Source organism: Pinus tabuliformis, chromosome 8 (genome assembly GCF_031772625.1).
Source record: "Pinus tabuliformis cultivar Carrire ecotype Pingquan chromosome 8, CPIR1, whole genome shotgun sequence".
Classification (NCBI taxonomy): Eukaryota; Viridiplantae; Streptophyta; class Pinopsida; order Pinales; family Pinaceae; genus Pinus; species Pinus tabuliformis.
This window is the reverse complement of record NC_142294.1, coordinates 1023592959-1023617965: the sequence shown is the minus strand read 5'-3', so window position 1 is coordinate 1023617965 and position 25007 is coordinate 1023592959.

Here is a 25007-nt window from a genome sequence, read left to right as displayed (position 1 = left end):
TTTGGGAGCATCTCCTCAACCCATTAAGCAAGGGTTATTAACTGGAAGCAATGGTACTAAGCCGTTGAGCGTAGAAGACATTCTCATGATGTTAGGTTATATTCCCAATCCTCAACCTCAAGGTGGCCAGTTATCGCCTGGGGGCAGCCTCAATTCTCGCCTGGGCGGCAACCTCAAGGACAGTACATACCTACGGGACAATACATTCCTCAAGGTCAACCCCAGACTCAATTTGTACCCCAAGGTCAACCCCAGTATCAAAAATACCTCAAGGTCAACCCTAATATCAATACGTGCCTCAAGGGTATCAACCCCAAGGTCAGTACTCGAACCAAGGTTTCCAACCACCCTCCATTCAAACATATGTTCAAGGAACGGGAAATGTACCTTTCAATTATCAATCCTACCCTCAACCTGGTTATGGTCCTCAGTATTCTCAACCTGTTATGGGTCAGTACCCCGAAATCAATATAGTGTGGGATCCATTGCAAACTCCACAGGTGTTGCAGCCAAATGTACAGTTGTCATCTCAAACTGGACAACCCTTAGTTTCTGGTACACCCCAACAACCAGTCCAGTCTAACATTCAAACTTCTGTACCTTCGGTAGTTTCTCAGCTTGGGCCTAGTACACCTCGTACTCCACCTCAAATGACTGCTACAACTTCCGCAACATCTGTTCAATCTACCCCACCTACTTCTGGAGTATCGACAGCTCCAGTTTCTACTGTTCCTGTATCTACTCCTCAGACATCTTTACCACCGTCTGGATCTACGATTCAAACTTCGGTTCAAATGCCTGTAGGACAACCTGGTTCAAGTATGGTTGTCACAAGTCAATCACAATTTACTTATCAACCGTACCAGGGACAGTATCAATTCGGTCCTGCTGTGCAGCAGCCAGTCTATCAGTATCAACCGTACCCTGGGTACACTTATCAACAACATCAACAACACCAGTACGGTCCGGTTAATCCTGGTTTTCCGGGAGGATACAATATTCCAAACGCAATTCCTATTCCTAGTTATCCTGGATATCCTCCTCCTGGGGCTGGTCTCATGACCCAGAGTTTTAGGGATCCTAATGGCAAGTACCATTTATCGCAACTTTGGACTTGCCTGACTTGTCGCGCCTAACGAACGATCCCATTAATTATCTTCCGTTTTGGCCGCCAATGCCAAATAAGTTGCCCAGTGACATTCCTAAGTTAAAAGGTAAATCAGGAGAGGACCCGTCGAACCATGTGATGAATTACCACCTCTGGTGTGCGTCTAACTCCATCTCAGATGATTCAATCCGTCTTAGACTTTTCCAGCACACTCTAATTGGTCTCGCGGCCAAGTTGTACATTGAGTTACCATGAGGCACTTTTTATAATTTTAGTCAGTTAGCTACCTCGTTTTTAACTCATTTTCAGTTGCCAGTCCGATATGACAATGGCACGGAATTGTTAACTTCGTTAAAACAATCGACATCCACTTACATTTCAGATCATATTCATGAGTGGAGACGTCGATGGCGTTTAGTGAAGGTATTTATTCCGGATCAGATCTTGGCCGAGTGGTTTGTAAAATCTTTGTTGCCAAAGATCACTGAAGATGTTGCTAAAGCCGGAGTTGTTACTGAGGAGCAAGTAATTGCTCAAGCACAATACCTTGACTTGGTCTATACTCAGTCGGATACGTTACACGAGAAAATACCCAATCTTCCCAAGCAAAATCAAATCGTTGCAGCTCCTTCGGGATCTCATGCCGCCGATGGTATGATTGGCACAGTTAACACTAAAAGTAAGAAGAAGTCTTCCAAGAATTCTTCCCCTATCATAACCTTGCTTGATTCCCCAATAGGAGATTCTTCTGCAGAGATTTCCGCCGATATTCACGTTGTAGAATCATCTACAGCCAAGTCAAAATCTGGTGGGAAGAAGAAAGGAAAGAAGAAGAATAAAACGGACAAAAGTTCAAAGGAGAAACCTAAAAAATCGGAATCCAATGATGAAAAGCGCAAACCTCGTTATCCTTGTCTCATTTGTGATGATGAACATTTTACGAGAGACTGCCCTCATCGTGCAGAAGTTGCGAAGATTGTCAAAGGTTCCCAAACTCCTGCTGTTTTGAAGGATCCTTTTCCAGCTCAAGACAGTAAGATGATAGGTTCGTCCTCGAGTGCCAACGAAGAACCCATACTGATGATGTCCCATGTTAGGATTGCGACTCGATCGCAAGATTATTGTAGTAAAAGTCCTGTTGATGGTAAAGAAGCAGAATCTTCTCATTCTAATCCATCAACCTCAGCTCCTGGTTCCGATCCACTACAGATCGAGAAACCTAATCCAGACTTCGTAATCAAACCGCCCGCCAAGGGTATACTTCGAAAATCAGCTTTCAATCCACATGTGAGAGCGGCTCAGAATTATAACATTGTTGAGGATTTAGCTGTTTCACCCTCAACAATGTCAGCTTTGGAAGTGCTGCAATCATGTCCAGCACAACGTAAATTACTTTTGTCGGCTATAGGAGCTGTTGATGTTCAGGACTTGAATCTAATAATTTTCGATCTAGAAAATAGTACATCGTGTTTGCCTCATCAAATGGCTTTCCAGATTCCAGTGATAGTCAAAAACAGGCCTATTCATCGGACTGTAATTGATGAGGGAGCCTCAACGTGTATTATGTCAATACAGTGTTGGAGATCACTTGGTTCTCCTTCGCTAAACCAATCCCCAATGATTCTAAAGGCCTTTGATGGCCGTGGGTTTCATCCTTTTGGCATTCTACAGGATTTGCCTATAGGGGTTGAAGGAAAAACCGTTAGTCTAGATGTGGAGGTGGTTGATGCCCCTTTAGATTACAACCTTCTCTTGGGTCGAAGTTGGTCTTACGCTATGACAGCGGTCGTTTCTTCGGTCTTTCGAGTAATAAAGTTTCCACATAATGGAAAGATCATAACAATAGACCAGCTGGCTTACTTTTCATCCGACCCAACCTCTTCTGAGAGTATTCAACATGTCGGTAAAACGACTATCCCATATAAGGATGTTGGAGTAGGACTAGTTAAAGATGTCAGTTTACTGGGAACTTTTCCTTTTCCTCCGATCAACGCATCATCTTCATTTGCAACTATTCATATGATTACATCAGACACCATTGTTTATGATGATCCTTGGATCATTCCTTCTGAATCTGAGATAGACTCATTTGGTAATGCCATGCCTTTGAGTCCATATGAAATTGCCTATGAAGCAGTGCAGTCGTTTGCCGACCCATCTTCAACCGAAATTGACTTCATGAATGTGGTCCGTGAGGAATCACTTTTCACATCAAGCTCGGATTTAATCACGTTTTCTGAACTTGTTCACTCTGATGAGCAAATTCGTGAAATCCTATGTGTAGATGATTTACCATGGGAAGATCTCCATCACAGATCTTCGTTTTTACCTGAGGATGATCGTTTTGAAAATGATTTCTCATCAATTTTTACAACTGAATATGTCAAGGAACCTCCAAATTCAATGAAACATCCCGATTTAGAGTTAAATTTGGGAAACATCTCTCGAACTATTCCTATTGACATTTTGGTTAAGCCCAGAATTGTTGAGAACATTCATATAGGTGCCTCGTGTACAGATGACGAAATTCAGCTATATAAGGCCCTATTTCAAGAATTCCGCGACGTGTTTGCCTGGTCCTATGAGGAAATGCCAGGAATTGATCCCGTGATTGTTGTTCATGAGATCAAGACTTACCCAGACGCTAAACCCGTCCGACAATGTTCGCGTCAGATTCACCCACGAAAAGCTACTGCAATTACAGCAGAAGTTGAAAAATTATTGAAAGCGGGTTTCATTTATCCGATCCCGTTAACGGATTGGGTATCAAATATTGTTCCGGTTAACAAAAAGCAGGGAACAATAAGAATATGCATCGATTATAGGGACATTAATCGAGCCTGTCCAAAGGACAATTACCCAACTCCTTATATCGATCAAATTATTGATGATTGTGCCGGCAGCGAAATATTCTCCTTCATGGATGGTTTTTCTGGATACAATCAAATCAATATTCTACCTGCCGATCAACCAAAAACATCTTTAATTTGTCCATGGGGGACATTTTCTTATTGCAAATTACCTTTTGGGCTCAAGAATGCCGGAGCAACTTTTCAAAGGGCCATGTCTTATGTGTTTCATGACATCAAGCACATTGTGCAACCGTATCTCGATGACTTGCCTGCTCATTCATTACATCGAGCTGATCACCTCGTCCATTTACGAGCAATCTTTATGAGGTGTAGGCATTATCGGATTCGGTTGAACCCACACAAATGTGTCTTCTGTTTAGAAACGGGTCAATTGCTGGGGTTTGTAGTTTCGAAAGCCGGCATTCGCATTGATCCCTCGAAGGTCGAAGCTATCATCAAATTGCCTCCTCCTTTGAGTCTTCGCCAACTCCAAAGTTTGCAAGGGAAAGCAAACTTTTTACGACGATTCATTCCTAACTACAACGAGGTTACAAAGGGTTTTACCTGGTTGTTGAAACAGAATACTCCATTCTATTGGGATGAGATAGCTTAGAAATCTTTTGATGCACTTAAACACGTGTTGACCCATGCACCGTTATTTCATCCTCCCAACTACAACCAGGATTACTTCTTGTATCTCGCCGCCTCTCATTCCACCATTGGAATGGTCTTAGTTCAGGAATATGAATTCGGAACTGAACATGTGATATATTACCTTAGTCGAACTTTAAATCCAAATGAGCTAAAATACTCACATGTGGAGAAATTGGCATTGACAGCTGTTCAACCTGTCCAACGTTTTCGTCACTACATTTTACTACGTAAAACTACAGTAATTTCGGATTGCAACCCTATGATCTACATTTTGACCAAGCAATTGCTAGGGGGCAAGTACTCTAAATGGATTGTTATCCTGTAGGAGTTCGACTTGGAATTCGAAAAATCCATGTCTAAGAAATCTTTAGTTTTTGCGGAGTTAATGTGTGACTTCCCGCTTGCTGACACGAAAACTGTGGTGGAGGAGCCCATTGCGGACGAATCCTTGTTTCTAATCAGCAATTTAGATCCGTGGTATGGGGATATCATCGTTTATCTCCAGACCCAATCCTTTCGGCCAGAAATTTCAAGGTCAGAACGTTGGAAAATTCGATTCCAGTCCCAACAATTCAGGATTATTGGAGATACTCTTTATCGCCGTGGGGCGGACTCTGTATTTCGACGTTGCTTAACTCACGAGGAAGCTGAAAGGGTTCTAAACGACTGTCACTCTGGAGCATGTGGCAGCCATATGTCTGGGTATGCCACAACCCAAAAGATATTGCGCGCTAGCTACTTCTGGCCGTCTTTATTTAAAGATTGTATTACGGCGGTCCGAAAATGCCACAACTGCCAAAATTTTGATCGAAAGATGCACGCTCCACCTGCTCCTCTCCACCCTATAATTGTCGTTGGTCCTTTTGCCAAATGGGGTATCGATTTTATTACATGTAACCTTCACTCGGCCGGGGGGCATGCGTATATCATCCTTGCGGTAGATTATTTTACCAAGTGGGCCGAGGCGATGCCTACATTTGAGGCAGATGGCAAGACAACTGCAATTTTTGTGTTTAATCATATAATTGCTAGGTTTGGTGTCCCGCAAGTGATAATCACTAATCATGGGCGTCATTTTCGAAACGTTATGATGACCGAACTTATAGGCTAGCTTGGTTTACGTCACGATAGTTCAACCTCTTATTATCCACAAGATAATGATCTGGTTGAATCCATCAACAAAGTTCTAGTTATCATGATTTGAAGAATCATTGGGATTCATCGGTTGAATTGGCATAACATGCTATTTTCAGCGCTTTGGGCGTACTGAAATTCAGTAAAAACATCAACAGGGTTCACTCCTTTCCAACTAGTCTATGGTTTGGAAGCTGTGTTACCCATTGAATGTGAAATCCTGTCACTGCGAATGGCCATCGAGTTACTTCCAGCCACTTCCGAAGAGGAAAAGCGTTTGGTATACTCAACTCAATTAGATGAGAATCGACGTGATGCTGCATTGGCGATCGAGACTCACGCAAAATGCATGAAAGCTCAGTATGATCAAAATGTGACCCCTCGAAATTTTTCGGAAGGAGATCTAGTCTTAGTTTACGATCAAGCTAATGATAAATTAGGCGCTGGAAAATTCGTTCCTATGTGGCATGGTCCCTACGTTGTCAAGCGAAAGCTAGCAAAAGGGGCCTATGAATTGGTAGACTTTGATGGGGACTCTTTGGGTATACCCAGAAATGGTCTTTACCTGAAGAGGTATTATGCTTAAAGAATGGGTATGGAGATTTTTAGTTAGGATAGTTTTTCTTTCTAGCTGGTGTGTTTTAGTTTAAACAGTGTGCTTAGCTTAGAGAGTGTTTTTTTCGTCATTATTCCTGCTTATCTTGGTTTTACTCTTGATATTGCAGATGTCGATACCTCTCCAAACATACGTTGGTTTTGCTGATGGTGCTTGTCGTAATACACAGAACATTTCTTCCGCAGCTTGGGTTATCTATTCGCCCTCTAACGAGTTAGTATCTATGCATGGGGTAAACCTCGGTCAAACAATGAACAACATTGCCGAGTATAGTGCAGTGTTTGAGTTATTATCTGAATCTATTTCATTTGGGATTCAGAGTTTGATAGTGAGGTTAGATTCTGAACTTGTTGTATTACAGCTTAATAGAGTGTATGCCATTAGAAATCCAGTATTATTAAGATTATTTTTGAGAGTGCGTCTCTTGGAACGTGAATTTGATTATATTGAATATCAGCATATTCCAAGATCTTTAAATACATTAGCATATGCAATTGCTTCTTGAATGTTAAATAAACATTTGCAATAATCATACATGTAAATTTAAAACCATTCCATAACATGATTTACAAGATAAGTCGGTAATAGTGATATATATATAGGAGTGTGTCAAAAAATACATCGTCCATGATCATAGGTTGAAAAACACTTTATGATCGGCAAAAATGATAAGTAAAAGAAACAAAAATGTCATATGTGCCCACAATAGGTGATCATCCTATCACTGGTGATGATCTCTATAAGAAACCACTACACGGGCCACCTTGCAAAGGAACCTCCTAAAAGGTCCCGGGACCCCAATCACATAGTGCTGAAGTCGACGAGGAATGTCATCTATAGTGGTCTCCGGAATATCTCCTGTCAAGCACTTGAGATGACCCTCCAACTCGGCCAAAACCTCTGCTGATTCGTCCTATGGGGCTGGCGCGGGTGCAACTGGTTGTTTCCTCTCGTAAGGCCGGAGAGCAGCTAGTCACTGTGGACCCACATCTGCATTTCAAATTTTTACTATCAGTTTTGAGAGGATGGAAAAATAATAAAAAAAATTAAAATAGGAAAAATGTTGAAAATGATTTTACCTGAATCATCCCATTGCTCTCCTGGTGGAAGAACCATGTCTGGGTCACCATGAAAATCTATCCCAGCGTAAGGGAAGTCCTGAATAGAAAAGACCTGGTTTTCCAGCCATTGGAAATACTCAGGTTTGAATCGAGCAAAATCTGTCCTCTCGTCCGGGTGACGGGCCATAACTGCGACCCATCGCATCAGTTTGGGCTCTCGAGGAAGCCCAACTCCAACAGTAAGGTGCTGCGGGATCAGCATAGGAACCCTCTCCAGGCCAAAACTGACAACCAAAGCCCCATAACCAAAGGTCTTTAGTTGTCCGTTTTTTGCCCTGGTCAGTTGGCCTTTCATATTGGCCAACACGGCATCGCACCAGTTGAAGATGGTGCCTCGGAAGCAATCAACTGTCATACGCATCTGGGATCCGGTGGCAATATGTAATGCGGCAGCCCCGCAAAGTCTGGTGACAGTAAACGCAATCACCATGAGTTCAGGACGGGATATGGTCTTTATGTCTATCTCTTTGTCTCTAGCCTGGCTGTTGCAGTACTCTAGCCTGAGGCTATCGACAGACTGGCCACCTGGCCTAGCCCCAAATAGAGTCAAGTCTTTGCCTCTCTTAGGCAAATCAGTCAAGAAATATATGTCCGCCGGCTCGATTTCGAGCTGGTGGCCACCAATGAAGAAGCACTGGTCTTGTATGCTCCATCTGTCAACCAACCACTGTAAGAAATCCACCTGAGCCCTCATGCCAGGAATGGCCCAGAATTTGTACAAGTTGCACGCCCTCAAAGCATCAAGTGAAGGCTAATGATTTCATGCGGCAACATCCACGTCCTCATGCTCTCATTCGCGCCAATCTAGCATGATGTACTCTCTGCATCAAGCATAAGGATAAATTAAATTGCTAGAAATTATTTTGATTGGTCCATTTTTGAGAATTTTTGGGTTAAAAACCCTTGCGACGGGGACCAGACCCTTCGGGTTAGACACAGTTCGTGGGACCGCACCTTGTCTACATGGAAGGTGTGGACCCCGAGCTTTTTCCCAATAGAGAAAAATTCGGGGTCCGCAGGCCAGCAGTGGTAAACCTGTGGGCCCCCGCGCGCAGGTTTTATGCCTAAAAGCCCTCCCAAAAATGAAATAAATGAATAAAACAAAAATTGAAATGGTTAAAAATGAGGAGTAGGATGATGTGGATTACCTGGAGAAGACGGCGTTCGATTCCGACAGTTGGATTTTCCGCAATCTTCACGGGAAGTTTTCTGAGCAAAAGCACTATTTTCTCACCCAAAACTCAAACGGTAAAAATGAATTGACGAAGGCCCTTTTTATAAGTTTTTTGAGTAAATAAATTGAAAATTTGTTTATGTTTCACTTTGGAAAGGTATTTTTACGACATTTTTATCCATTTCAAACAGGTATGAGTAATGTTTGTGTTTTTGTGCAGAATAACGGATTATTCAGGCAAAATCTATCATTTTTGACGAAAAACATTTAGAGTCGCCTTTAAGCTCTTTTCTGAATCCTAAAACATGAAAAGATCGTTGAGTTTTTATTTTAAAATCGTTAAAAAGGAATTAAAAGACGGTCCACTTACAGCTCTTTTCCGACCGTAAAAACATGAAAAGATTGTTGGATTTTTGTCGTTTCAAATTCGATATTGGTTATAAAACGACATGTCGTTGATCGCTTTTTTAATTTTTCAGATCAAGGGCACTAATAACGAAAAGTACTCCTTGGTCGTAAAAGATCAAGCGGTTCTCTCAAGTATTATTTTATACTTTTTCGGGCTTGGGAGACACAAATTTACGAAAAAGGTCAACCCTGGAGTCTTCTTAAGTTTTTTCAGACTCTCTAAAATTGAAAAACGCTGAGTTTCTCCTATACTAGACTCGTTAAAATCTCACAGTAAAGGACCTGTTCAATTACAAACAGGAGCGAACCACTCCTTCTTAGGGTTCGAATTTAAACTAAGTTGGACTCATCCGAAGGATGAGCTTATAATCAAGCAAATGTTATCCTCCTCAAGATTTTCAAAAATAAAGAGGCACTTGCCAGAAATGGTGGGGGAAAAGAGAGAAAAATGAGCCTGTTTGTCATACTTTGTAACCACTCTTGAACACGACACTTTCATTCACCTGGGTTGGGAAATCCTTTGCTTAACAGTTGATCAAACCACATTGAAAGTCTTCAGTCGGTTTCTGTGTATTAACTTTGGGTCAATTGTCACCAAACCATCTGTCGTGTCATTATGTGTTCAAGAGGTCACTGCCAATAAGCCATTAATCTGCAAAATATCTGTCATCCATCTTGACCATCCCTGAGTCAGTCCTTGCAACTAAATTTCTTCAACTTAATCTATGATTTCGTGTTGTGGGCTTGCCCTTCGATGGATCACTTTCTATCGACTTCAGCTCATTATCTAGAAAGATGATCTAGAAATCGTCAGTACCTTGAGATCTGCATGCCTCAATGGCAGGTTTCTCGCCTTTGACGACAGGTTGCATCATTGACCTTCAATCAAAGGATTCCGTGACATGTTCGACATCAACACATTTATTCGCATCTCATGGATTGTACTGGGTACTTTGAGAGCCATTGACATCACTGGTGGCTTCTCTCACACTTGTTAACAGTTTACTTCATTGACTAGTAATCAAGTGGTTTCTACCATGTTCGACATCAACACATTCATTCGCATGGATATAATCGTACTGTTTCGGGAAGTAGAAATGAAGACCCTGGATCTAGTTTCCACAATCCATGCTGCGAGGAATTTTGTATTCATTATATAATGGACTATTCATAAACAGATGGCTGCGTCCATACTGTGTCCACATGAGTCTATACTTGTGATGTTTTACAAGATCATTCCTGTATCAGAGCAGTAGTTAGTTTTCTAGTCAGTTTTGATCTGAGTATGGGAATGCCTACCTCAGCGATGATATGATCTCATATATATATCTTGCATTGAATGTTTTTACAGGTTCCAACCGGGCTCTCCACAAGATGATCCTCGAAATGATAAAGTACTTCACTCTTCCTAAATGATCAATGAAATCCTCATCTACTACAGACTTCACACTTTAGGGGGCAATCTATTACACAAAAATATCGTCACCATGATTATTTGCAGTCAGTATGGGTCTATCATCACTTGTACTGTCCTCCTAAGCAAGTCTCAGACCTCAGCTCTTCAAGTCAAGCTTTGAAAATGGGAGAAAGACATTAAAAAACAATGAAACTCTGGTTCCGCACTTTCTCTCACTGTCACCTGCGGTCCCGCACCTTCTGTGTACAAAAAACTGCGGACCTGCCCGCTCTATCCCTAAAGGTGTGGGTGCGGACCCCTGTGAAAGTCAAAAGGCGCAAGTTTTATCTTAAAAAACTCACTTTGGGTTAATTCTAGAGGATTCTAGAAGGAATTTTGACGTGGATTGTTTGCTCTGAGGTGGTTCATGCATCCCAAAAGAGAAGGAGGTAATCCCTTGATGAGAGGAGCAATCCCTTTGAAGGAGGGCTTTATCCCATTGAAGGAGGACCTAGTAACCTCCCTCCATTGCACTATAAATACAAGCATTGGGCTGGTTGCTGGGGAGGTTAGAAGCTGAACATTTTTTAGGGTAAATGCTGGTGAAATCAAGACTTCCTAGTTGAGCTTAAGAGGAGAGATCACATACCTTTTTGGCTTCATTAGGGAGTGAGTGAAACTTGTCAAAGTAGAGGAGACTTCTTGCTGGACCCTGGGAGGAGCTTGTACAGCGTCAAGGCAAAGGTTGTAAAGTTCTTCTTCTTTTGAAATAATACAATCAAACTCATTTTTATCAACAAGTATCTCATGTTATTTGTTTCATGGACTCCTTGACTTTCATGTTAAATATGTTTTATGATATTGGCTTTTCAGGTGCTATTTAATTTGTTTGCCTTGTTTGTGTTTGCAGATTCGCGACAAAGGAGCTCATTTGGATCGAAGGAGTGAGGGCATCCACAAACTTGCGTTGGACCTAAGGTAGTCCCTAAAAACACTTGTTTGCGCTTGTTTATTAAAGCATATTTAGAGAAAGATAGTGTCTGGTTAGTTTGCTTGTCATTAGGTCTTATTTAGATTCTAGGAAGGTCTATCTTGTCCACAAGATCGACTTATTCCCTGTGACAAACTTGTTGGTACAATTCTCTTGCTAAAACCAGTAGGAAGCTATAACTCATTGATTTATCAATGACAACTGAATGGAGCTACAACCCCAAATATTTATCAACATCCACTGAAGGAGCACCAACCCCTGATTTACGGGCTACAACTTGCTTGTCACTCAATTGTTAGCTTTCATACATTTTCATACTAGAGCCATGAATGTCGTCTCTACTTTCAAAATAAATTAATTTCTTCAATCATCAATATCTTTAGTAATCTATGAATACCATCAAATTCACCTCAACTCACTCATAAAACTCATATATCTTCTCAAAAAAATCCTATATCTTGCTTGCTAAAACCTGCTTATAAAGAATTTTGGCTTATTATTTTTGGCCTCTTCTATTTTCTTTGATTGTTGCATGCATTATAATTTTTCACCTTTTTCCTATTTATTTTAGTCCTCTGACTATGCTCACCAAATTCTCAACCTTCAACAAACATTTTCTGCAAGTTAAACTAAGCTGTTTCACTGATTTTAGCAATTTCAACCCTTTACAAGTTTTAACAGTGCTTCTTCTAACTTTATTTGCAGTTAACTTCGGATTAACTACCAAATTAACTGCCAAACTAGTAGTTCCATCAAATTTAGGCCTTAAGCACCTTTTCTCATGCCCTTTAAATATATTCTCCCATAGAACCATTTATTTGTGACCATTGGTTAGGCTCTTGGGTGTTAAGCCTTTTTAAGCCCTTCACTGACCAAATTCCTTTATAAGCTTCATCTACCCTTGGTCTATTTTTATGTGAAACAACCAAAGGATAGAGCTTAGCCCATAGAACCTCTGTCTTGGTGCATTTCCTTTACGCACCATTAACAAACCACCAAGGTAATTCGTTGTATTGACGTATCCCATGGGGACTACCCTAACACCTTTTGATTGGTTGTCATTGCATTGTTGTTATTCCATTGTGTCCTGACGCTTTCCTCTCCCAACGCTTCTTCTTTGTTCACTTTAACAATCCTCCAGGATGAGCCTTGTAGGATTAGTTGTCCTATGGGGTATTTTATACCTTTGATTAATTCGATTCCACCTGCCAACGTATTAATGTTGAGATGTCCCAACTCCCATTACCCCTTGCTTTTACTATATGCTTTATTAACAACCCATCAACCTCCAACCAACAGGACGCCATCATTCAGATGTCATCCATGCTACGTGTCAAAATATTATTGGTGAAATGTGTCACTCAAAAATAGTCCCTTTGGGTGAACAAAAACTCCAAATATGTCTTCCACATGTCTACCTCCTATTGGGTGGTTTTTGATGTCACCTGTGACCAATTAGACATTGTCACCTATCTTGTTGGAGGAGGGAAAGGATCCATGAGTCCTTTATTTTATGAGAAACTCATTTGTTAATTTTTTTAACAAAAACCATTGAGTTCAAGCCTCAACACAAATCAATTTTTTTTTGTGGTATATGGAGGAAAGGTCCCAGGGTGGATCTCCACCATTGATCTATGCAATTGGCGGTATGGGAAACTACCTCTCGACACCTCAAGGCTTGACAAGATTTCCATCTATTGGGTTTTTTAAAACATGCGACATGTTCCTAATTCTTATCTTCGAGCACTTAACCTTGTGCTCCCCGAATAATTTTCTAGGCCGATACCCGTCGGACGTCCTCCGCCAGGCTAGGCTATCAAGTGGGCTCCACCTTGACCAATGGGGAGTAGCTTCGCTACTCTATGGGCTGCACATCTACCAGCTCTTTTACAAAGCGACGCTTTACATTTTTCTGCCTTATGCAATTCTCCAGGTGCACCTGTCGGGGAAATTCCATTAGGATGGCATCACCAGCTGGTTTCATCCTGCTCTTTATGTTTGAGTGTTCTTTTAAATATATGGAGGTATATCCATCGGGGTAACTTCGTGGGGTGGGATCCACCAATTCTCAATAATAACACTTCCCATTACTATGTTATCAGCCTCATTAGCTTGGTCCTCTATTTTTTAGCTCTATTATGCTTTACAACCATGTTTGGTACTTGTGCCAACTTCGGCTATGTTCCAAAACCTCATCCAACTACCTTCTAATTATGTTATCTTTGACTTATGGTCACCAAACTTTTACTAGCTCTATATTTTGATCGAGGAAGACATTTTCATACTTTCAAATACCACTAGAAATATATTTAAGAGCTCTTTCCATCTGGATAGGTTCTATCTACATTTGAGGTGGTATACCACTCTAGAATATGATCCAAATTCTCTGCACCATTACTGCTACCATGTTGATCCTCAACCTTATTCTTGTTCCTGGAACCTAATATTTTGAGACCTTCTTTGACACCTGTACCACCTATAATCATCAATGAACACCCTGTTTCCATCATCCTATAATCTTCAATCATAACATATTTCCAACACATTTCCATTTCATCCCGGTGAACTCATAACAAGCACAGATACCATCCAGAAAATAAGAGGCCATGTAAAATTTTGGTTCTTTCTTAGCTTATAGGGAGATATTAGCCTATTATATTTGAAGCTGCAGTTCATGAGAGAGGATATCTACCCAGTTGAAAACTTTACCTGTTGAGACAATGATGTTGGGCAAGAAAATCCAATTCTCTTCAAAGTATTTTGCATTCTTCCATCCATATAGTCTGTAACAAATCGCTGTGAGATGCTGGTAGACCTTTCTCAAATATTTAGTCTAATAAATTGCACTTGGTCTCTGGTAGAACCTTCTAGGCTCTTAGCACCAATATTTAATGACTTCCTTAGTATTGATATTTTACCAAGTTGCATAAAACTAAGTGTTCTCATACTGTCCAGGCCTTACCATCTTGTAATAAGAATGTATTTCATGTGGATGGTAAGTGGTAATCTCATTTCCACTTTCAGTGTGAAGGACCAATTTTTATTATCCATGTGAGATAAGATCCATTCGATGGCTTCTGTACATGGTATAACTGGGAATCTGCATGCAATGTTTTGTATCCTGAACCTCTTGATGTGTATGTAAACTTCCTTGTCCTCCAAGTCTTCTAGGAATTTATTTTTCTTGGAAGCATCTTTTATATCCTTCCATGAGCAAGGAATTGTCTATGAAGCATTGTGTATCTAAAAGAATGGGGATTGTTGGCTTGATGATTTCCACTACCTCCTCAGTAATAACTTTTGAGGTTTCATTTTATGTAGCTTGATGGGTGGTAAGGGGAATTTTCTTGGCAGATGATGATATAGTGATGTATCTTGTATCTGTAGCACTTGCAAGTGTAAATTTAGTCATGGAGAACAAAAATTAGTTTCAAGATATTCCCTAACTATCACATGCAAACAATTCAAAAGATAGTGATTAAGGGTAGAACCAGGTAAACTAGGAGCACAAGCCTATCACATATGATACAATGTGACTTAACTAGATATGCAAAGTGAGCACTATGCCATGCCCAAGAAGCGGGCACATATTGGGACAATAGTGGAGAAAAAATACCTAACTAAGGCTTGAGGATGTGTTATGCACTCAAAGGGATAGAAAAATATTTCTTGGGCACAGGGTGCAGTCCCAAGGGACAAGGAGGGAGCACATTATTTCTTGATAGTGCGTTGTGCACTCTGGAAGAGCTAGTAAGGGTATAAGACATAGTAATAGTGGAGAAGAATGCCAATTGTTCTTGTCATTGCACTATGTGCTTAAGAGAGGGGATTGTTGCTTGCTGGGACATTTTTTGAAAGATAAATGGACTATATTTCTCAAAAGTGCTCTTTGGAGGGAGCTTATTCTACTAGGCCTAGTTTTGGTGGAAAAAAGGTCCTTATTTTCCAGAAGTGTGCTCTGCTCTAAGATGAGCTCAAAATAGCTACGTGGAGGTCAGCAGAAAGTGTTAAACATAATAACAATGAAGGAAAAGAGTTGAAAGTGCTTATAGTTTTTGCCACAATCATGACTAGAATGTGAAAGGTCATGGAATGTGAAGAATCACAAGAAATTCCTCTTGCGACAACAATATGACACTTGTACGAGGAAGTATGGATGAAAATGTCACTTAATAAGTGAAAATAAACTGAAACACCACTAAGGAAAATAGAAGCGCTACTAAAAGAACAAAAGAAATAAGAAATGACAATGTGAAAAACTTACCGATAATCCACACACTTGAGATCAAGATTGAAGAAACACTCCTTGGGATGGGGGAATGCGCTCATCCCAGAATGAATAGTGATTGTGAGAATGAATGATGAGTTGGGCTTGCTTATAAAGAAAATCTACACGCAAATCAAGTTCACAAATGATCGCCACCTTTCTATTGATGAGTGAGTTAGTTATAAGAAGTGGAGTGGCCTCCAATTTCCTAGGAGTGCACTCAACATGTACAAAAGAAGGGTTAATGCAAGACAAACAAGATAGCATAGTCACTGATGTGAAGGAGATCGTTAGAGTTAAGGATAAGAAGGGTGCAGTCATTGATAACAAGGAGTGTGCTCTCTTTGGGAGGGCATAGTTTCCTCCAATAGTGGCTTTTGTGACTACTATCTTTAGAAAGTGTGATTTCTTTAGGATAAAAGAATTTGCTTTATTGCTTTTGTGTGATTTTCATGTCAAGTGAATAATAGCTAACACTGAGTCACAGAAAGCTTGTGCTTTTCCTATATTTAGAAAGATGACATAAGCACTTCCAAATATAAGAAGAGTACACTTAGGAATATTGAAAGCATAGTTTACACTTAGGAAAACATGAACAAACAAAAAGATGATACAAGATAACTTGAGCTAACAATTTATGTAGGCTCCAAATTTGGAGAGTTGTTGTCATAACAACAACACTTGGTGACACACTAGAATAACTCTAGCTTCTCTCTTTAGATCTAACCTTTATGCATTCAGTCTCAGTCCTTAAGGAAGTACTGATTCACTCGGTGGATTATCTTGGCTTCCCCATTCAACCCAGTTATAGATATAGTCTCATAAATTCCCTGACTAATTCAAACACATTACAAATATTATTGGATCACAATTGGTTTGATCCAAGAGAGGGTAAGATAGTAATGGCGAGTTAAATATTAGTAGAGCCTTATTCTTTTCATCTATGGTGTTTCTCCACTTCTAGTAGGCATTTTCAATACCCCAACAAAGTCACTACAGAAAGCACAAGCATTGTTTCAATGCCGATGATCTTCATAAGTACCCCGATGAAGTTACCTGCTTCACCTCTCTGTGCAAGAATCCTTTCTCTTCTCACCCTTTATTTTATTTCATTTACATAACTATGTCTAGGAACTTATTATTTTGCAGGGGTGGAAGAGAGATCCCAGTTTATTGAGAGAAAGAGAGGTTTCTCCTTCAAAGAAGGCTATATATACCTCTAATATTGGTTTACTCACTATTTTCTTTCCCCTTTCCTTTCTCTACTTGATTGAATCAACAATAAGAACACAATCAATTAATAACCAAGTCTAGGAATAAAGATCCTAAATAGATGCAGGCATCATGGTTCTGCTTATGACTTTCCATTTGAATGGATTTTATTTTCCATCGAGAGATCATTGACTATTAAAAGATGTAAAGGCCTAAACAAAAAATAAAAGTAATAGGTTGGCCAAGAGTTGCACGTCACTACAGTTTTTCTTTCCCAAAATTTAACCACATCATCTTGAAGCTCATGAAACAACTTCCATGCATAGTCTCATTAAAATCAAAACATGAAGTAGAAAAGAAACAAGGAAAGAAAACATGACAAATGAAAACAAAAGGGAGCCATGCAATTCATACTAACTAAATGCAACTAACCTAAAATAAACTAACAACTTGAATATTGGCACTAAGTGAAATGGAATTTCCAATGTTTCAGTTGAAAGATATCATCGAGTAAAAGAAACACAACATAAAGTGCAATAAGAAAGATAAACTACCAAAACATCTACATGGAAACATGAAGACATGAAGCACATGAACAATGGTGCAAGATAATTGATTTCTCTATCTGACAAAAGGAACCACAACAACACTTGTTCAATTAATAGTCATAAAAAGCTTCATTGAATGCATGAAGGTACTTAATGTGAACCATTGAACTCATTAAATATGATTTCTCTAACCAATCCACAACTGGGTCATAAAAATAACCATCTTGAAAACCTTACAATGATAAGTTAATAGTAAACATATCCACCTCATATGAAATATTAAGATCATATTGTGAATCACTTGCAGATTGGCAATCTTCAATGTTGGTGTGTGGGTCAAGCTCAATGATTGATGAAGAAGGAGAGGTATCAAATCGAAAAATCAGACAATCATCAAGCACACTCTTTGTTTCCAAGTTCAAGATCAAATTTTTGCATGAAGGAGAATACATCATATCAAGTTCATGCATCCAACTATAGATTCTACCTTGAGGGTTAAAGAATTAAATATGAGGATATCAAACATCCCTTAAGAATGAATCCACATCCCTTGTAAAAATCCTAAGAATGGACTTATATGAAACAATTTTTATCTTACCAAATTCAGAATTTTCATCAGGGTAGTAAGGTCTTGAAATAACCATTAGTGTGTACTAAAGTGCCTCGACATCCCAAAAAGATAATTTTCAAAATATGTAAACTCATTTGTTGAACACATGATCATTTCTATACACAAACAATCCTCATTAGTTTCATTAACAAATGGACTAAACATAGTTGTCTGAATCGACAGATTCATGGAATGACTGATCAAGACATTGACAAAAATCTTTGATGATTAACATGTCAACTTCTTGAGTAGGGAAAGATATAAATGAAAGAAACTCATGAATAATCAGATCTAGATCCACTTTAAAGTTACGAAAATCCAATTCCTCTCATGAAAATAAATATTCATCCATAAAACTTGGAAAATCATTCAGATGCATAGGAACAAGAAGATCAAAATAATGTTTGCCAAGGATTCATCATGATTAAAGGATTCGAGATTAACAGGATTATTATCAAGACTATGAGATGAATGATCTATGAAACAAGGAGAATAATCATCTTAAGAAAGAGAACATAATAAAATTTATTCCTCATCAATAAACTCCTTACCATTAGGAATGTTTTCCAAATCAAATTCATGGATTTGATTTTCAAGTTTCTAAATTTGAATAGGTAAGACACAATGTACATCAAAAGTGGGAGGACAAGAAATTAAAGGAGTTGTAGATTCCTCCTTAGTAGATTGGGGTTCATCTTGGAAAGCACCATCCAACAAGTCCGAATGAAAATATTTTCTTGAAATCCTAACCATGTATTAAAATTTCTCATCCAAAGATTCCCAATCTACATCTTCATCTCAAAATTCATAACAGGGGTGAAGAAATCAATCAACAATCTCTTCTAAAGACTAATTTTATTTCACCCTAATATGATCAATTTTATTACATACATCTTGATAATCATACTTGTCAAGAACTTGACGAAACACATTAACCAATTGCTTGAAAGAATGAATACAATAAATATTTAAATAATAACATTGTTGCTTGGTACGACTATCTAATGTGAAGGTGATCAACAACTAAGAAACACTGTCTTTAGAATAGACTCTGCTTGAAAACTAGAATTAAACGAATTGAATCTCATAATCAAGAACATTTGTTGGACCTTTTCCATAGAACATAAAATGTGAGATGTTATGTGAAAATTCTGCAAGGATTAAAGGATCAAAATCTTTTGAAAATCACCTTGGGATTATGATTTGGGAAGTAGCCATTTGAGATAAGATATTCAGGTAGACTTATGGGATCAACTTTTCATTTAGACCTCCTTCTAGTGCAAGAATGTTGACGGTGTTGGATGAAACGAACATACAAGGGGTATCCCCAATGTGAAGTCCAAATTAGACCTCACATCATTTGTTGTAGGAGCCCCATCTGGATAAAATTTCTGACCACCATTGCAAGTGATCTTAAAAGAATCACTTGGTTGCAAAACTTACACAAGAGATCATGCACATAAATTTGTTTCAAGTGAGGCATCATGTGTAAGGAGTAGGAGGATATTCCACACGAAAGAGATAAGAGACAAACCTCTAATAGAAAAGTAATAGTGCTATCCTAAGAGAGACCCTCGAGATAAATTGAGAAGATTTGTTGATTAAACTGCAAATTAGTTCAAAAGGTAACAACTATCATATAAACACATAACAACACCCACCCAACAAGATCCATATCTAAAGCAATGCAATAGTTCATTATCTTTAGTATGCATAACACAACATATACTACAAACATATAAATAATAGTCTTACAACATTTATGATACATGCATGAAAAAGTGTTGTCTCCATGAGATTTTGATGATTAATGGAAGATCCACATATACTATTACATTGATGAAACACTAGCTCCAATAGTGGAACATGAAGCTACAACTGTCATCTCCAAAATAATGATCTTCTCCCTTATGCACAACTAGTAAAGCCAAGGCCAAAAATCTAAAGGTCCAACAAATTGCAATGACTCTTTGAATTCTATAGCCTATGGGTTTCTATGTGACTCTTCATATTCTACATATATCTCTTTACATTCCACATGTGTCTCTTCACATCCCACACGTGACTCTTCACATCCCACACGTGACTCTTCACATTCCACATGTGTCTCTTGGAATAATTTTAAATGACATTTATTCATAAAAGAAAAAATTACATCAAAATGGTGGATATATAAGACAAAACTCTAGTAATCCAAAATGTTCCTCATTAAGAAGAAACGGGAAAATCAATAGTTTGAGCATGGATTTTATTAAATTGTGATATAGGAGTGCCATGCTCTAAACTTTGTTGCAATATCTTTGACTCTGACTAGTATCTTTGCAACATATCGCATATTCACCTCCAAAACCTCTAATAACATGGATTTGGAGCTTGACTCTATGCTATTCCATAGCCAGGATAACTTCATGTGAACTTTAGTAGGCTCAATTCCACACTATAGAATAGTATTATTGGCGATCTCCAAGCCTTCTTGATTGATTCAAGAAACTCCCTTATCTCCTACATGATGACATAATTGCTTCAAATTATCTCTCCAAGTGAACCCACATAAGGTACTCTATGTTTCTATGCCAGGGACTCTAAACCACTATGTAGTCGAAGATAAGCAACAATGTTGTTGGCTTCTTGTTCAGTAAGGTGGGAAAATTTCTGAGTACGAAGTCTTAACTATGCTTTATCCACCTCAGCAACTATCCAATCCTTATTAACCAAATGTTTAGGAACATCAATATACTTGATGCCCCAAGCATGTATCAAGTCTACAACTCTAATTTTCACCTTGAAAAGCTTCAAGATCCCTTTAGATTTCTTCTGAATTTGAATCGACGATGTCACCATCTCATGCAAGAGAATCATCTCATTGCACATTCTCCTCACAGTGTCTTCCATTGATTTGAATTATTTAGATATGGCTACCTGTAGCTCTATCATGCTGATACTAGCATAAGACAACCATTGATTCTCTGTGGTAAGAAGATCAACTCATTTTTTTGCGGCAGCTAGATCTTTTCCTAATCATGAAACCTCAGTCATAATATATTATGTGTTATCTTGAGCTATTGTCACAAAAGCCACATTTCCTACCATAACTTCTTTTGGATTTCTCCTGGTGTTAGATGATATCACCTTCTCTATGGATATGGAAACTTTATCGACTGGATCATTGCAAAAGTACCTTTGCCTTTCTTGCACAATACTCTTCTTCATCTATTCGAAGGTGAGGTTGGATATATCCATGACCCTGTTGTCTGGTGGGGGATTAGTTCTCATTTCACTAAATGAGAGAAGGCCACCAATGAGAGGAGGCTTTGGCTGGGCATCTGGTTCATCAGTAATCAGTTCAATAGCATCTTCCTCCTCCAACGTAGCTTCTAATTCAAGGGCCATCTATTCTTCCTCTATTATTTGTGTGGCTTTCTCCTCATGTATGTTCTTAATTTTTCTTCCTGTGACCGCTTTTGTAGTTCCTCTTCTCCTCTCCTCCTATTCTCTCATCTTTAGCAAGTCATCTTTCTTATTCTTTTATTCTTCTTCCCTCTATAAGATCTCATCGTTTCTCTTGCTCTCTTCTTCTAACCTTCTCTTATCCTCTTCCTTTTGTTTCATCTATTTCTCCACCTCAATCACAAATGCACTCATAGGATCAACATTGAAATTTCTACTGCTCTCATCCACTGGATCATGTTTCAACTTCTTCCTAGGTGCTATAGTGTCCATTTGAGCAGTTGTTTCATGTTGAATCTTCTCCATATGAACATTGAGTACTTGTGGAAACTGGGAGGGACCTGCGCAATCTACTGGACGATTATTTTTAAGAGAAATGTACTAATTCTTAATCTTTTCATCTTCTGGTACAGTGATAGGTCCATATGGCCAGGTATATTGTATCTTGTCATAGTGTTTCCTGCACATTTTTCTAGGATTGTATCTATGGAAGCTCGTCATTCCAAAGTGAAGGAAATTGAGTTTTTCAATTTTAGCATTGCATGCCTTAAGGCTCTTTAGCTCATAAAGTCAAATCCGTAAATGAAGAGTGGGCCAATGATCCTTTTTCCACCTATGGATTTATGCATACAATTCATTATTCAGCTGATAGGCTACCTCCTGTAGGACCACCTTGTTGGTCACATACCTCGGCATAAGGTGAGGGGTTGTCTGAAACACAAAGAATTTGATGTGTGTGCTTGAGGGGCTTGTTGTTTGTTGGGCACAACTTTCAAAGACAGAGGGTCCCTGTTTCTCAAAAGTGCACTTTAAAAGGAGATTCTTCCACTAGGTGTAGTTTTGGTCAATAGAAGGTCCTTATTTTCCAAAAGTGTGCTTTAATAAAAAATAAGCTAAAAACAGCTAAGTGGAGGAAAACAAAAAGTGTTAAAAATAGTAACAATGAAGGAAAATAGCTACAAGTGTTTATAGGTTTTGTCACAATCATGAATGGAAGGTGAAAGGTCATTGGATGCAAAGAATCACAAGAAATTCCACTTGTAACAACAAGATGACACTTGTACCTAGAAGTATGGATGAAAATGCCATTTAATAAGTGAAAATAAATTTAAATGCCTCTAAGGGAAACATAATCACCACTAAAAACAACAAAAGCAATAAAAAATGAAATTGTGCAAAACTTACCAAGAATCCACACACTTGAGATCAAAATTGAAGAAAAAATCCTTGGGATGGGGGAATGTGCTCGACCTTGAATGAACATTGATTGTGAGAATGAATGATGAGTGAGATTATTTGTAAATAAATCTTCATGCAAAGCAAGTTCATGCATGATCTCCACTTGTCGATTCATAAGTAAGTTAGTTGCAAGAAGTGGAGTGGCCTCCTATTTTCTATGAGTGTGCTCAATATGCAAACACGAAGGGCACATGCAAGAGAAACAAGAGAATGAAGACACTAATGTCAAGGAGTGCGCTAGAGTTAAGGATCAAAAGGGTGTAATCACTTATAACAAGGAGTATGCTCTCTTTGGAAGGGTGCAAATTCCTCCATTAAGGATGAGCACTAGAAAAATATAAAAATATTCTCATTGGATAAAACAAGTGGTCCATAGTCATGCAACTATGTTATAAGTGCATGGATCATACCTATGCAAACAAAATGTAATAAATTTTCAAGGAAATTAATATCCAGTCAAAATAATAATTTTCTCCATAAGTGAAATGTCATAAAATGGAGGAAAAATAAGGCAAAGGAAAACATGTTAAGAGTAACTATAGTGGATTTAAGCAATATTAAAAAAAATGTAGTGTAGAAATATGCATCACGACATAAATAGAAATATGTAGATGCAACCATTAAGAAATATGAATAATGATGGGACCCCTTTAGGACATGACTAGAAGAAATTATTAAGAGAGAAGAATGAGGTTCAAATTTGATTCATGATGGGGATAAATGTGGTATAGGCCTACAAAGAATCACAACATGGGCGTTAAATTACAATAGGGACTACTAACTAGGGTATCCATGAAGGGTAGGAACTATTGTTAAAATAATGATGTGCAACAAAGAAGGGCTAATGTTCCAACATCATGGGGTTAAACATAAGACATTATGATGAAAGAAGTGATAGTTACTAATGCAATGAATTATCATAAGGAAGAACCTATTTCTATGTTCCAATTTAGAACATGTACCTCATGCTTCAGTGGATGTCACCATAAATTCAAAATAAAGTGTTACAACTCCTCAAAAAGAAAAATATAGAAGCACAATATCCCAAGTTAAATTTCATAATGAAATTACATAAATTCAATAATGAAGCATGAATTGGAAGTAATGAAAGGAATTTAACTCTTGAAACTTTCAACACAGATTGGGAGAGATTCCATAGATGCATTTCCATTTCACCTAGACTAGGTAAGAAAAAAACCATGTGTTTGATTTTTGAATTTTAATTTTTGGATTTTGGAGATGATGTATTGGCCATGTATTTTATATACATGTGGTTCAACTCTTATTTATGAATTCATATAATGTGACTTTGAACATTATGTGCATGCATACTTGTGTAGTGATGCTTAATTAATATGACATATTCCAACATAGTTATCAAACTAATTAATGTAACCTCCTAGTCTCACCATGGGTGTGCTTGTGATGAAGGGAAAGTGGATCCTAATAACATATGAAAATTAAGAACCAAACATGGCAAACAAAAAATGAATCAAGCCATCCACAAAAATAAAAATCACTCACATCAGACAATTATGTAAAAGGCTTTACTTATCCTAACAATTTATGTTGTCTAGAACCCATTGCTAGGCTCAATCCAAGTATTCATGGGCCATTTTTTGAATCATATGGAACACCATGTCAAGGAAACTGCACATGTAGTCTAATTTTGATGTTCCTTGATTTGCATGATTCTGGTGATGAACTAAAACCAGGTCACTATCAAGACCTGCATGAGGACAAACACATTGAGTAGCCTCACAAGCTATCATAGTTACATGATGATTCCCATGAAGATCTAGAAAACGTAAAATATACTTGTCTTTAATATGATTTAGATTAGACGGTTTGGTGGCATCTCCCAAAAAATAGATCTAATACTTGATTTGTTTAAGGTTTATCAGATCCCTAGATAACCCAAAAAGTGACCGCATCCTAAATCATGATTAATTTTTCATCCACTATTTGTTTCATTTTAGGATGAAATAATGTTAAATGATGTACACATTCCCATAGTAATTTATCATAGACATAAATTCTAGGATGGCCTTATTTGAAGGCAACTTAGTGTCCAAAAAATCATGGGAACTTGGAGAGTTGATCGCCCAAGTCAGAAAGTACACTAATCATATTCCATATTAGTATGGAGTTTCTAATCAACGTTAGTAGACACCAAATACATATCTTGATATGTAATCTCAAATATATATATTGGCATGATGACCATAAA